Consider the following 15,722-nt stretch of genomic DNA (forward strand, 5'->3'; position numbering starts at 1 on the left):
TTTTGGAAAATCCCTGGATGAATCTGCGATAATACCCCGCCAATCCCAGAAAACTGCGAATCTCTGTCGGTGAGGTAGGCTGTCCCCACTCCATAACGGCCGCAACCTTGGCTGGATCTACTGCTAACCCTTCTTCTGACACTACATGACCCAGAAATTTGACCTCTTTCTGCCAAAATTCACACTTCTCAAACTTCGCAAACAACTGATGTTCTCGAAGTGTCTGCAATACTGTACGTAAATGTCTGGCATGGTCCTTCTCCGACTTAGAGTAAACCAGAATATCATCAATGAAAACAATGACAAACTGATCTAAGTATTCTCTGAATACTCTATTCATCAAGTCCATAAAGACAGCTGGAGCGTTCGTTAAACCGAAAGGCATAACACGAAACTCATAAGATCCGTACCTTGTGAGGAATGCTATCTTTGGAACATCTTGTTCTCTGACTCGTAGCTGATGATAACCAGACCTCAAATCGATCTTTGAGAAGTAAGTAGCTCCCTTCAACTGATCAAACAGGTCATCAATTCTGGGCAACGGGTACTTGTTGCGAACCGTGACCTTGTTCAGTTCTCTGTAATCAATACAAAGACGAAGAGATCCATCCTTCTTCTTGACAAACAGTACTGGTGCTCCCCATGGTGAAGTACTCCTGCGAATAAATCCCTGGCTGAGCAACTGCTGAATTTGATCTTTCAACTCTCGCATCTCCACTAGTGCCATTCGGTACGGCGCCTTAGCAATAGGCGTAGTGCCTGGAGCTAAATAAATAACGAAATCTATCTCTCGACTCGGTGGCAAGCCTGGAATTTCCTGGAATACATCCTGGAATTCCTGTACTACCGGGATGCTGTCAAGAGATACCGCAGTCGCTTCCTGTGAGTCCTCCTCAAGAACGAATAAATAAGTGCTAGGCCCTCTATCAGGTTGTGGTACAACAAGAAGATACATCTCCTGTCCTGGTATGGAAAATACAATAGACTTTTCGTAACAGTTAACCTGAGCATGGTACTGAGATAACCAGTCCATCCCAAGTATAACATCATACGAATGCATATCTAATACTAACAAATTTGCAAGAAATTGAAGCCGGCCCATATCTATAAGGATATCACCGCTATACTCTCGTAAAATTGCGCCAACTTCCAATGGTGTATAAATATTAAGAGGTTGGTCACATAACTGAGTCGTCATACCAGATAAGATAACAAAAGATCTAGACACAAAAGAATGTGATGCACCAGTGTCAAATAGTATACGAGCAGTTCTACCATGTATAGAAAACATACCCTCAATAGCCTGAGGAGCCTGCGCATTATGTGGCATGAAGTTATAAACTCTGCCATGATGCAATTGCTGTGGAGGTTGCCCCGGAGGAAATGGTGGTGCTGGAAGTGCCGGAACATTTTGAACTTGCCCACGTGGCATCGGTGGGGCCGGTAGAGGAAACGGCTGATTTGGTCTCGGCTGCCCATACTGTCCCTGCTTAGCTTTGGGACACATCTTGGCCGGATGCCCAATCTCTCTACAGTGATAACAACGTCCTGTAAAAGGACCTGCCTGCCTTCTCTGTTGATTTCCCGACCACTGTTCCTGTCCGGTCTGAGGTATCCCACCTTGTCTACCCTGATTAGGGACTCCATCCCTCTGCACATCTGGGTTTCCTTTGTTTTTCTTCCAAGGTTGATGTCCTTGAAATCTGCCCCGATCATTGGACTTGGCACCACTGCTGCTTCCTTTCTCCACTGTCTGGTAGTCTCGGTTAGTCCGCTTATCTCCCTTGGACTTCCGGTAATCACTCCTCATCTGGCAGTGCTGTAAGGCGGCATTAACCACCTGGATATAAGTAGTATATGCCGGACTACCTAAGATCACCACTTTAATCGGCCATATCAACCCCTTCACAAAGCGGTCTCGCTTCTTTTCTTCCGTATTAACCTCCTCTGGTGCAAATAATGACAAATTAATGAACTTCTGTTCATACTCAGCCACAGTCATATCTTCCTGTTGCAGATCCAGAAATTCAGTCTTCATCGCTGATCTTACTGACATAGGAAAATACTTGTCGTCAAAGCGAGTCTGAAATTCAGCATACGTCAATCTGGTCCTCTCATCGACAGTAGTAATAGACTCCCACCACTGCAATGCATTGCCTATCAGCATAAACGTAGCCAGCATCTGTTTCTGCACTTCGGTACAGATTACCATCCGAAGATGACGCTCGCTCTCCTGTTTCCACTGATATGCTAACAAGACATCTGTGGACCCTGCAAATGTTGGTGGATTTCCCCGGATGAACGAGTGACGAACTTTGTCCCATGACATTGGCTGTGCCACTGGTTCAGGAACAGGTACTATCGGAGGAGGTTGCTGGTTTCGTAGAGCAGATGCTACTCCTGCTGCCACAGCTCGTGCAATGATATCAGCAACTTGAGGAGAAAATTCCTGATTCTCATTTTGAGTTGGGGAAATACTGCGATGACGGTTCGCATTCCTTGTCCCACGCCGAGACATCCTTCTTTTAAATTCAGAAAAATCTAACATCAGTACATTATAATGGACCGACTAAAAGAATACAAAGAACCCTAATACTTAGGCTCTAATTATCAGAATACACAACGCGGAAGTATAGCAATCACAGATCCCTAAGACACTCGAACCTGGAATGCTCTGATACCAACTGTAACATCCCCACATTTTCCACGCATAAGTTGATCAGGCTTATACACGAAAAACGAGGGATATCAAAAACAATTGGCAATATACAAGCATGGAATACAAAATGATGATAATAAAAGAATTTAGACAGGAAATGAACACTAAATAATACAACATCCATCCATCCTTTATTTAATACCGTACTTCGTTACAACTTGGAAATCCTATGTCAAGGATCCCTAAATATAACCCTGAGAGTTCAACGTCAAAAGTAAATAAAAACTGAAACTGAAGTATTACATAAAACTTCTACCCTGCACTGGATCGTAAGAGTAGATGAGTTCGGATGATGGTCCCACACTGCTAACCTCAGCCTTGAAACGGATACTGACTGCATCCTGAAATAACAACAATGGTGGGTCAACCCCACGAGCAAGTCCTCTCTACTATGACCCAAATCAGAGAATCAAATAAATTAATCATTATGAATCTGTTGAGTACTATATCTGTATACATCCTATGGGAACTATCCGATGTATAACATGACCTCAACCAGAATAGACGGTGATCACTTAGACTCACACTAGGTGGTCAAGTGTCGCCTTTCCCTACCCAGGAAATCAGCTATTATACATGGTGCACGGTACTGACAACACAGACTATAACGAACTACACAATGATAACACCTCGCAAAGTACTGATGAATATACTGAGCATATAAATTAGGCAACACATGCCAACATTATTAATAAATATACTTAGTATGTCAATTAGGCAACACATGCCAATAATATTAAACCACATACCCCGACAGCCACACATCTGTCTATCGCAACGAATGCATAAGGTATAAATGAGTCTAAACTTATTAGCCAGCTCACATGGTTCTATATGGCAACACATCCATATAATATAAATGCGACATAATTAAACAGTCCATTTATTTCCTGAAATGCACACAGCATAATAATCATGGTTTGTATATCATTAACAACATAAATAATCCTGCAATGTATAACGGACAATTTATTTGAATTAAAACCATGTAATCATTTAATTTTAACATTAATGATTTAATACTGTTTAATAAAATAATAACACAATTAATGATTAACAATGTCATTAAATTAACTACATCCGTTTAATGGTGATCTGTATTGAAAACGATATAATTAATATTTAAAAATATTAATCAGACATAATAATAACTAACGGTTTAATAAAATAATAATTTAATGTCCCGTTAAATCCGTAAGTACCAACCATAGGCCCAAAAGTGCAAGTTTAAGGTTCTGGAAATTACAAAACAGGCCTAGGGGTATTCTGGTAATTTCCAGCAGCTGACAGGGCCCCTCACGCGCCCCCACGCGCCGCCCTAAGCTTCCCCACGCGCAGCCCTATGTTTTCCACCCTCTCACGCGCCTCCACGCGCGTCTGGCATCAGCCACGCGCGCGCACGCGCTGCCACGCGCGCATTAATGGTTCCTGCTGACGTGGCGTGTTCTGGTTGGTCGGTTGTACCGTTTCTATGTGGGCGCGCTACACTGGATTGATCTTAATGATCATCCTTTAATCCAATGGTCCCTGAAGTGCGCGTATACTATTATTGTACACTATGCTACATAGAATCAATCTAGTGGTCAAAAGTTAATCCAACGGCTGCTGATGTAAGCGCATGGGAACCCTTGTGCGCTACCTCACACCGGATTACTCCGGTTGTCTTCCCCACTGCCGGTGACCGGAATCCTCGCCGGAGGCTCGCCGGAAATTGCAGAAAAGCCCCGGAAAAATCTAGAAAATTCTAGAAAAATCCCTAAATCCTTATTTAATTATTTTCAGCTATATTTTAATTACATAGGCTAATAAATAAATAACTAATCCTCTTTAATAATTAAAACACAATATTTTAATAAACTAAAAATAATTTATTGCAACTCCTAGCATGGTTTCTAGTCTCTAAAAAACCCGAAATAAATTAAATGAATAATTTATGGATTCAAAGGGGAAAAATAGATAATAACTTGCCTTTTTGGATTTAAAATAAATCCGCCGGTTGCGCGTAGTCGGGTAAAATCGCCTACACCGGTCCAAGCTTCTTTCTCTTTCTCTTTTCCTTTCACTCTTATAAAATAGCTCACTAGAATGTTTAAGCTTTCTAACTTAAGTAAGTTGCCTTTAGAGTAAGTTCGCTACTAATATATATATACAAACTTATATAATATATATAATACAAATATCTAATTTATAATAACTTCTCACCCATTTCTCATATTCCTACCTATATGGCTTTAAGACAATGCTATCTTAATCAAGATATTTGATCCACCAATCTACCATAGTAAATGAAATTCTATCCTAGTATTTAAATTTTTCATCATTACATTGATTTAATACTAATAGTATTATTACTAATATTATTATTAATAAAACTTTTATAATTATTATTATTATATTATTATTATTATTATTATTATTATTAAACTAATATAATTATTATTATTACAAAATAATACATTATATCATCATAATACTATATAACACAAATATAATAATTTACTTAACTAATAATGATTAATATAAGCATAACCAACAAATAAAATTATTAATAAGAATACATGCATAATTACATGAACAAATTTACTTATTTTAACATACACAATTAATTTACATGCACAATTAAATGAACTTAATAAAATAATGTAGTATGCACAAATAAATAAAATTAATTAACCTAACACAAAATTAATTTAAATACATTCTTTAAAATTACGGGGTATTACAGTTCAGCCCTCAGCTGAAGGGAAGGTTTAGCCCTCGACTGATGGGAAGGTTCAGCCCTTAGCTGAAGGAAAGGTTCAGCCCTCGGCTGATGGAACGGTTCAGCCCTCCTAAACCTGGTAAACAACTTGATGTACAGCTGAACCCAAATGCTCGTCAATAAAACATGACATAAATAATTTAAAGGCATCAATAATTGATCAAAACATAACTCCATTGCCCATTCATCATGAAATAATTTCATAGTCTCATTTTATACAATTAAAAAGAATTAAATACAAGGATGAGGCCTCCCTAGCTAAATTTTACATAGCTTTAATTGAAATAAAATAAAATAAATTCCTATCTATATCAGTGCCCATGGATACACATCATTTTTCGACTTGTCTCAGAATTCCTGAAAAATGTTAATGATAATAGGGTGAGCTCAATGGCTCAGTAGGAAAAAGCCTAAAATACATTCCTAAAAATCCCATGAGCCACAACCAAAGAAAAGGAGATCAGAAAAAAGGGATCATGGGAATACCAGCCACAACATCATACATAAATTTCACAAATTCACAAACCATTTCATCACCAATCATGTAAACCAAGAATAAATCATGCTTCACAACTCCATACTGGACAAGCTAAACATACTCACACCAACAAGATTTATATGCAAAGAACATATAGAAAACTCACTAAAACCTTAGGAATTATTAGTTTAAACTTCCCCTACCTCAAGATAGCAACCCATGCTCCAAGCTCCAAACTCACATCCCACCAAAAGCTTACAATACCGGTACTAAAATGTAGCCCTTGCAATGATCTATAATTTGCAAACTCCGGCTTAAACCAAATCTTCTTCTAGCATGAAGAAATTCTAGAGAGAAGAAAGAGAGCAACATAGAGAGAGGAAGAACATGTCTGCCGAAGGAAAAGAAACGAATAGGTTAAAAATGAAGCCATCCTTTTTGGTCTCTAGAACATTCTAGGTTGGTCCATGAGACTAAAATGACAAAGATGCCCCTTAAACTCCGTTACAACCTCAACAATGCCATAAAATATCACCCTCCATTAATACCACTAATACAACATACATATATGAATTAAAAATACACACACACATGTGAAATGTCAACAATGCCCCTCACTTCAGATAAGAAAACCAGAAGAAGTGGTCTAGAAATCGTCCCGATTTTTGAAAAATTCTAAAAATGAAACCGTCACTTCTAATTGACTTAGAATGACAAATAAAACACACTTCTAAAACCCTCAGCTCAAAATGACCAAAATGCCCTTCGGGGCCCGCGTGGCAGGCCAAACGAGGAAAGGATTAAAATAATCCAGAAAATCAATTAAATTTAAGAAAATAGAAAATAGGAAAAATCGGTAACATTACAGGATCAGTTTTCTGACTTCATTGATGAGCATCTTCTTATTGATCTATCAATGGAAGGCGCAGCCTTTACTTGGTATAGTGGCAGGGATCCAGTTACTCTCTCAAGATTGGACAGATTTCTGATCTCAGGGGAGTGGGAAAAAAATTTCCCGAATGTTGTTCTGGCGGTCTTAGCAAGGGTCATTTCAGATCATGTTCCTCTAGTCTTGGATTGTGGGGGCTTGTGTTCTCGTAGAACCCCGTTCCGATTTGAGAATATGTGGTTAAGATCGAAAGATTTCCAAGGGAAAGTTCGATCTTGGTAGGAGGGAGTGATGGTTATAGGAGCACCCAGCTTTATATTAACACAGAAGTTAAGATCTCTCAAATTCAATCTGAAACAGTGGAATAAGGATGTTTTTGGGAATCTTGAATGGAGAAAGAATAGAGTCTTTACTGAATTTTCTGAGATTGATGGTCTTGAGGAGGCGGCTAGAGATATGGAGTCTCTTTGCTCTAGGAGAACTTCCTGTCAGGCAGCTCTTGCTGAGATTGCTAGTATGGAAGAGATTTCATGGCGTCAAAAATCTCAGGCTCTTTGGTTGAAAGAGGGGGATCGTAACACAAAAAATTTTCACAGATTAGCTAATCCTCATAGAAAAAGTAATCACATTGGACACATTTGAGTGGAAGGCGTGGAGTTGTGGAAGGAGGAAGAGCTACGTAATAGGATAATTTCTTTTTATCAAAAGCTTTACACAGAACCTTTAGGTTGGAGACCCAAACTTGATGGACTCCTTTTGAGGCTATCTCTGAGTTGGAGAGAGATGGGTTAAAGCTTCATTTCATGAAGAAGAAGTTCTAAAAGCCTTGTCAAGTTGTAATTGGGATAAAGCTCCAGGGCCTGATGGGTTCACTATGCATTTTTTGATGGAAAGTTGGACGGTTAAGAAAGGTGAGGTGATGGGTACCTTTCAGGAGTTTCATACTTCTGGTGTCTTTGAGAAGTCACTAAATGCCTCATTTATTGCCCTCATCCCTAAGAAGGGAAGCATTTCTGACATTAAGGATTTTCGTCCTATCAGTTTGGTGGGTTGTATTTACAAACTTATTGCTAAAATGCTTGCTCAAAGGATGGAAGAAGTTATAGATGGGATTATCTCAGACTCCCAGAATGCTTTTATTGGAGGTCAGCAAATTCTTGATTCAGTTCTTATTACAGGCGAATGTGTGGATTCAAGATTGCATAGTGGTGTTCTTAGAGTTCTATACAAACTTGATATTGAGAAATCTTATGATCATGTTAACTGGAATTTTCTCCTCTATTTGCTACAAAGAATGGGGTTTGGAAGTAAGTGGAGGAAATGGATTAAGACATGTCTTTTGTCTGTCAAGTTTTCAATTCTTGTGAATGGTTTTCCTGCTGCTTTTTTTGGGTGTTCTCGAGGAATAAGACAAGGTGATCCATTGTCATTTTTCCTCTTTCTTATTGTCATGGAGGGCTTTAGCAGACTTATGCGCAGGGCAGAGAATCTTGGGCTCATTAAGGGATTCAGAGTGGGAAGAGATATTAACCATCAGGTAGAGATTTCTCATTTGCTATTTGCAGATGATACTTTGGTTTTTTGTGATGCAAATGTGTCTCAACGTAGATATTTAAGGTGCATTCTAGCATGTTTTCAGGCGGTTTTCGGGCTAAAGGTTAGCGTGGCTAAGAGTGAGGTTATCTAGGTTGGGAATGTTCAGGATATCTCTTCTTTGGCTGCAGTACTTGGTTGCAGGGTTAGTTCCTTTCATATTCCTTATTTGGGTTTGCCTTTAGGGGTCTCCTCAAGGTTAGTGGGGAGTTGGGACTCTGTGCTCGACAGGTATGTAAAGAGGTTGGCAGGATAGAAAAAGTAATATTTATCAAAGGGGGGCAAAGTAACTCTTATTAAGAGCACTTTATCTAGTCTTCCTATATATTTTCTTTCTACGTTCCAAATTCCTTGCTCCATTGCTGAAAGGATTGAAAAAATTCAAAGGGATTTTCTTTGAGGTGGAAGGGGAGAAGAGTTTAAGTATCACCTTGTCAAATGGGAGCGAGTTTGCAAGCCTATGCAGTTGGGTGGTCTTGGTATTAGACGATTGATTCCTTTTAATCAAGCTCTGTTGGGCAAATGGTTGTGGAGGTTCAGGAAGGAAAGGCAACGTCCTTGGCAAAGGCTAGTATCATGTCAGTATGGGGAAGACATTGGCGATTGGACTACACGCCCAGTTTCTATTACGGGAGGAGTTGGGGCTTGGAGATCCATTCGGAAAGGATTGGATATTTTTTCTCCTCATATTAAAATCAAAGTTCGTGATGGTAGATGCATCCATTTCTGGGAAGATCTTTGGTGTGAGGATCAGCTATTATCTCGCACATTTCCCAGATTATACAATATTGCAATTGACAAACATGCTTACGTGATTGACTGTTATCGGCTTGATAATAGTGGAATTACGTGGAATGTGCACTTTAGGCGGTTATTTCAAGACTGGGAGTTGAACGAGGTGAGTATTTTTCTGGACCCATTGTATTAGCAGGAAGGAATTGGTAGGGGGCATGACAATTTGATATGGATTCCCTCTTCTCACAGTCGTTTTGAAGTAAGATCTTTGTTCTTATACCTGTCTAATTTTGTTAGCTTTGTCTTCCCATGGAAAACTATATGGCGCTCTTCGACACCTACTAGGGTGGCATTCTTTGTGTGGACAACTGTGTGGGGTCAGATTCTGACGATTGATAATTTGAGGAAGAGGGGAAATTGTATTGTTAATTGGTGTTGCCTTTGTAAGCAAGATGGGGAATCTGTTAATCATCTTCTTATGCATTGCCCTGTGGCGTACGATTGTTGGAATCTTATTCTTGGATTGTTTGGCATGTGTTAGGTAATGCCACGTTCTACTAAGGATATGATTTATACGTGGAGAGGATGTCGCGTGAGCAGAGGTGCACATGATTTATGGAGAAGTGTCCCACATTGCATATGGTGGAGCATCTGGAAGGAGAGAAACAGTAGAATGTTCAAAGGGAAAGAGTCGTCTACGGCGACACTAAAACTCATTATTATTCGCTCTCTCTTTAGTTATGTGAAGAAGAGTTCTTGCTCTTCCTCTAATGCTTTAATTTCTTTTCTGGATTCTTTGGGACCTTAGTCCCCGATTATTGTTCTAGGGACGCGTTCCCCTTTTGAACGCTTTTTTAATTTATTATTACTTATCAAAAAAAAATGTGCTACATACAATTACAATCTAACCCCAACTTTTTTATATATTATAGTTGGGTATGTATGTATGTATGTATATATATATATTATAATCGAGTATGTTCACGAACGCATTATCGAGCTCAGTTCATGAACAGTTCATGAACAAACGAGTCAAGCCTACTGATGTTAAGGCTCGGCTCGTTTATGAATCGAGTCTACAGATGTTCAGGCTCAGCTCGTTTATGAATCAAGCCTACTGATGTTCAGGCTCGGCTCGTTTATGAATCGAGCCTCATAATTCGGCTTAAGCTCGATTCATTTATAAATGAATCGAGCTCGAGCCGAGTAATTCACGAGTCGAGCCCAAGCAGTTCGTCAACGGCTTGGTTCGTTTGCAGCCCTAGTGTCAGGATGTTTCGATCGAGTTTGCGGCCTAAAAGGATAGTGAACTTCTACATTGACCTCATTCCTCATATTTCACCTATCTCCATGGAACCTTATAGAAGGATGTTGGTTGAATTAAGGGAATTGAAGAAGCAGATCTAAGAGTTGGAGGATTGGGGGGTTTATTCGACCTCGGATTGGGGGGTTTATTCGACCTAGCACATCACCCTCGGGAACACCTATTTTATTTTCCAAGAAGAATGATGGTGTACTTTGCTTATGTGTTGTCCACCGTGAGCTAAATAGAGTGATGATCAAGAATAAATATTATTTGCCATACATAAATGATTTGTTTGATCAACTCATAGGGGCACAGTTGTTTTATAAGATTAACGTGAGGGCTGGTTGTCATCAACTAAGGATTAGGGAAGATGATATTAGTGAGACTACTTTCTGGACTCGTTATGGTCTCTACGAGTTCCTAGTCATGCCTTTGGGGATGACTAACACCTGAACAACTTTTCTTGGTTTGATGAACCGAGTGTTTAAACCTTACTTTGGATTAGTTTTTCGTGGTATTGCTTGATATTATTATAATATATTCCAATACTAAGGAGGACTATGAACGACACTTGAGTATTACACTTTAGACTCCGCGTGAGCATCAACTTTATGCTAAGTTTGAGAAGTATGACTTTTGGCAAGAGCAGATCAAGTTTTTGGGGCTTATGATCTCTAGGGATGGAGTTTTAGTGGTTCCGCCAAGGTTAAGGCTGTGATGAGTTAGAAACGGCCTACTATTGTCACTAAGGTTCATAGTTTACATGATACAAGTGCTTCATTAAGGGCTTCTCCAAGATTGCTGCACCTTTGACTTGTTTGACTTAAAATGATGTGAAATTTGTTTGGGATCACTATTGTGAGCAATCATTTAATCACTGTTGATAGCACTATGGCTATTTTAATCGTTAGATTGAAGCAGAGGTGAAGTAAGTACCTGGTATAGATGTCTATTCTTTTCTCAATATAAATTTAAACTTTAAAGAGAAATTAATAAATTTAGGGACAACTTTGAATCACAGGTAATTTTTTCATGTTAACTCTACAGATTTTATCTTAGTTATTGAGGTTTTTGTTATGGGATATTGAATGCTCATAAGCTTATAGACAAATTTCATTTAAAAAGAAAATAATTTCCATCAAATCTTTCTCAAAAAAGAAAGGGAAAACAAAGATCTTTTGAAAGCCATGTCTATGGAACTCTCTCAAGATGCATTTAGTTACAAAAGTACATATAAATAAATCTTGATCAGAATGTGAAATCGAACAATATATATTCTCTTTACCAAAGTGTGTGTGTGTGTGTGTATATATATATATATTCTTATAATAACTAAAAACTTACTAAGTGAAAGTTATGAATGTTCAAGTATGAACAATAACTAACATTGAATCCACCAAGTATAACTAAAGAGAACTTTGAAAATATTACTAATCAATGAATAAATTCTGCTCATGTTTATATAATGTAGAAAACCTACTAGAAAATTTAATAGTATAAGAAAAGCTAAAAATAAACCCCAAATGGCAGTATCTCTAAAAATTATGAAAAAATAGGAGTTAAAATCTAATCACCAAAAACTACTACCCAAAAGGAGAAGAATTCAAGTCTGTTTAGACCTAGAACAAAAATCGTGAAATATATGTACCAAAGTTCTGAACAGAAAAAAAAAAAAAAAAAAAAAAAAAAGATTTCAAGGTCGGGTGAAATTCGGCCTAAAAGAACATGAGTACATCAAAAGCCACTAGTTAGAAATTACCATGACTATTGGGTCATTTCTGATCAAGAACATGTCAAAACGAGGAGTTTGTCAAACTGCACAAACGCGCGCGCGCGCACAAAAAAAAATAAAAATAAAAATAAAAATAAAACCATCCTATTATATCAATGATAAACATGGCTTACAAAGGGAAAACGACAGGAATTGTCCCAGAAAAGAGCATAAATAGTTGCCTCTTAATCAACTGGGTAAAACTAAACTATATACCAATAAAACTGCTGTTACTGAATTCAACACATCCATTGTCCTAGCTAATTTAGCAAGTTCTGTATACTTGTTTTCTTTAGGATTATAGACTGCTAACACTTTATTTTGTCCATCAAACACCATCAAAATTTCACCTTTCTCCATAACACACAACGGCTTGATCGACAAATAATTTAGTCCTGGGATGCTCATTAACTTAGTCCACGAATTCATCTCTCCATGTTCCTTCATCACCCATACCTCACACTGTTCTCCAAAAACAGGTGTGCGATATAAACCAAGGCATCCTTTCACAACCATCAAACCAAATCCAAATCTATCCTTTTCAGATATACAAATTGGTAGTGGCACCTCCTTGAACTTCTCAGTCACCACATCGAAGAAAACAATTGCATATATTCCCATGAAGCGACATTTCATGGCTTTGAAGTGAAACACTCCGTTCACTTCACATTAACACTAGTTTCATGGTAATAATGAAAATAAGACAATTCTCTTGCCTCTGTCCAAGATTTACTCTTGAAAGAGAAAACCACATACATAATTTCTATATCACAAGTTCTATTGATATGAACCACCTTGTAATTGTCAATGGAAAAATCATAACATAGTCCAAAGATTGATGGACGATTTACCTCAAATGGGCATGAGAACTTTGTAATTGCTCTAGTGGATGGATTCCACAATACACACGTTTTGTCATCATCACGACCTAATAATACCAAACCATTACAAGAGCAATAGATTTTGGGCAGCTCCTTTTTCTCATCATGTGGTAAGTATAGCTTTTCATTTGAATTATCAGAAATATTTTCATAGCCTATGGAGTAGAAACATTTTGGGATGGATGCCCGGTAAAAGAGTCTTTGACGGTACAATTTAATGGATTCGTTTTGGTGAGTCATGAATTGGGGTTCACATATTAAAGTTAGCCATAATTTACAAACGCACCTGAATCGCAACATAGACTTGATGGGTAGTCTCAAGAGTATATTGTATATGATTTCACATGGAAGACTTGGTGTGTCCCCTCTTGTTGCTGGTTTGCTTTGCTTTTTCTTCCTTCCCATTCTAGTACAGTCGACCTCTTCTATGGCTGGCTTTCTTTGCTTCTTCCTCCTTCCCATTCTCTTGCAGTCGGCCTCTTTTCCGTCTTCTATTGCTGGCTTTCTTTGCTTTTTCTTCCTTCCCATTCTCTTGCAGTCGGCCTCCTTTCAGTGGCAGAAGGGTTTATATTGTAAAGTTAAAATTTAGGGTTTTAGGTAAATTTGAAACGATTTTAGGATTTTATTTATTTATTTATTTATTATTATTTTGATAGGAATAGTAAGTCCATATAGTTTCTTGATCCTCACTCCTCTTAACCGACTTAATTGAAATTTTTTATTATTATTTTTTTATAGGTTTTAGTCCACAGTTTCTTGAGCCCAAATATTAAATAATATTAAAATTGCGTCATACCCATCTTTTATGATTTTATGATGAGCAGTGATAGGGAAACAGAAAGATATCCGCCGAATTAATTACCAAACTTGTTGTTGGTCTGGTGTTACAGGGCATCTTTATTTTTTTTTTTAGGAATCGACTTATCTTTATTATCTTTATTATCTTTATTTATCTTGTTATGTAGTATCTTTTAGAATTTTTTTTCATAATTGATATATTTTAAAATTTACACTGACTAGATATATCAAATTAAATCACTGTACCGATTGAATTGCTGCTAGAAAAGAAAACTTATTCAAAACCCTAGATAGAGAGAGAGCCAATCCCGAATCAAATAGTGATGTTGTGAATACTCCCGAATTTTTGTGCGTGAGTCAAATATAAGATGATCATGTAATTCTTAAAATCAAATCATTGAGTAATACCTAAATCTATTGAAAAATTTGTAGAAAAAAATCTTTAAATATTTATGATCTATTACCAACATATATGTAATTGTGTGTATATATATTTCTATTTGTATATACCCTTCACAATGTTTATCGCTACGGTATCTTCTCAAACAATTTTTTCGCTAAGCACGTGATGGCTTTTTTACTTTGCGCAAGAAGTTTTAAAGAAATTTTAGGAAAGCTGACATGCCAAGTCACATTAGATTCGATAGTTTTTTTAAGGTTATCCTTCAGCCCCCTTATCATTTTCCTTTTATGATAACCCGAAAGACCATTGCAACAATTTGTGTATCCTCACTCTCCATGGCTCTCTTCCCTAATCTTCATCTTCCTTTACAGATGAATAATGTTTATCTATTCTCCTCTTTCGGTCATTCCTCATTCTCCCATTATTTTCCCTGTCATGAAACCCTAATTCAATGTTAATTTAAACAAAACAAAAACAAATCCACGGACCAAACAACAGTCCAGTTAACATGATATAAATGATTTGATAATTGACCAAGAATAAAATAAAGATGGTTTCTGATAACGATTAGTGATGCTGATTAAGCAATGAAACTCTGCAACCATCAATTTCATCATTCCAGTTTGCTTATTCTGCTTTACTACACTTATTGCTCAAAGACAAGGAAAAAAAAAAAAAAAAACGTGGAAAGGAGAGTGCCTTTGCAAATCAAATCTCTTCCCAGAACGATATAATTAATAAACTTAATTTACCTATAGCCTTGAAGCCATGTAATTCCTTCGTTACTATTACTGCAATATACTGTAAATCAAGGCATCATTTCACAACAATCAAACAAAATCAAAATTGAAATCTATCCCATTTCGATATACAAATTGATGGTGGTGATGGTTGACATGCATGACACCGAACATAGCAACACCAACATGTCACTCATCTTCATACTATGTACAGTCCATTGTGGTGGCTAATATTGCCATGTTCGTTGTAATTATATGTTCACAACTGCCCCAAGAACAATGAATCTTGGGTTCGAAGGTGATTGCGCTTGTTGGGAGATTATCTTTTGGAGCATCTCAAAGAAAACCCTCTCTTTGATACATCCCCTTCAACGTAATGTTATTTTTCCTTTGTGTCAATTGGTTATTGTTTGGATTTTAGAGTTCATATTTTATCAATTGGAGTCTTTCCATGAATCTGGATTTTGGGTTTTATCACCTGTCTTGTGTGTATATATATTTTTTTCATCTCGAACTCAATTTGTGTTATTAATTAATTCGATTAGGATTGGTTTATTGATTGAGTGTTTTGTGTGCGTTTGTGCTTGTGGGTTTCTTATACATGGATTTGTTTTTTATTTAATAATTTATAACAAGAACGATCTTGCT

At 37.4% G+C, this 15,722-nt stretch overlaps 1 long non-coding RNA gene across 1 annotated transcript; it reads right to left on the reverse strand.

The window, feature by feature from the left end:
• Window positions 1-5,636: 5,636 nt before the first annotated feature.
• On the reverse strand, window positions 5,637-14,273 carry LOC132273227 (uncharacterized). Its single transcript, XR_009470054.1, has 2 exons — window positions 13,420-14,273; window positions 5,637-5,837 (listed from the first exon to the last, which is right to left on the reverse strand). It is a non-coding gene; the product is annotated as an uncharacterized LOC132273227 (long non-coding RNA).
• Between the last annotated feature and the right edge of the window lie 1,449 nt (window positions 14,274-15,722).

The sequence above is a fragment of the Cornus florida genome, unplaced genomic scaffold, assembly GCF_030987335.1.
Source record: "Cornus florida cultivar Cherokee Brave unplaced genomic scaffold, ASM3098733v1 CherokeeBrave_3.0.0_Hap2_Chr09, whole genome shotgun sequence".
Classification (NCBI taxonomy): Eukaryota; Viridiplantae; Streptophyta; class Magnoliopsida; order Cornales; family Cornaceae; genus Cornus; species Cornus florida.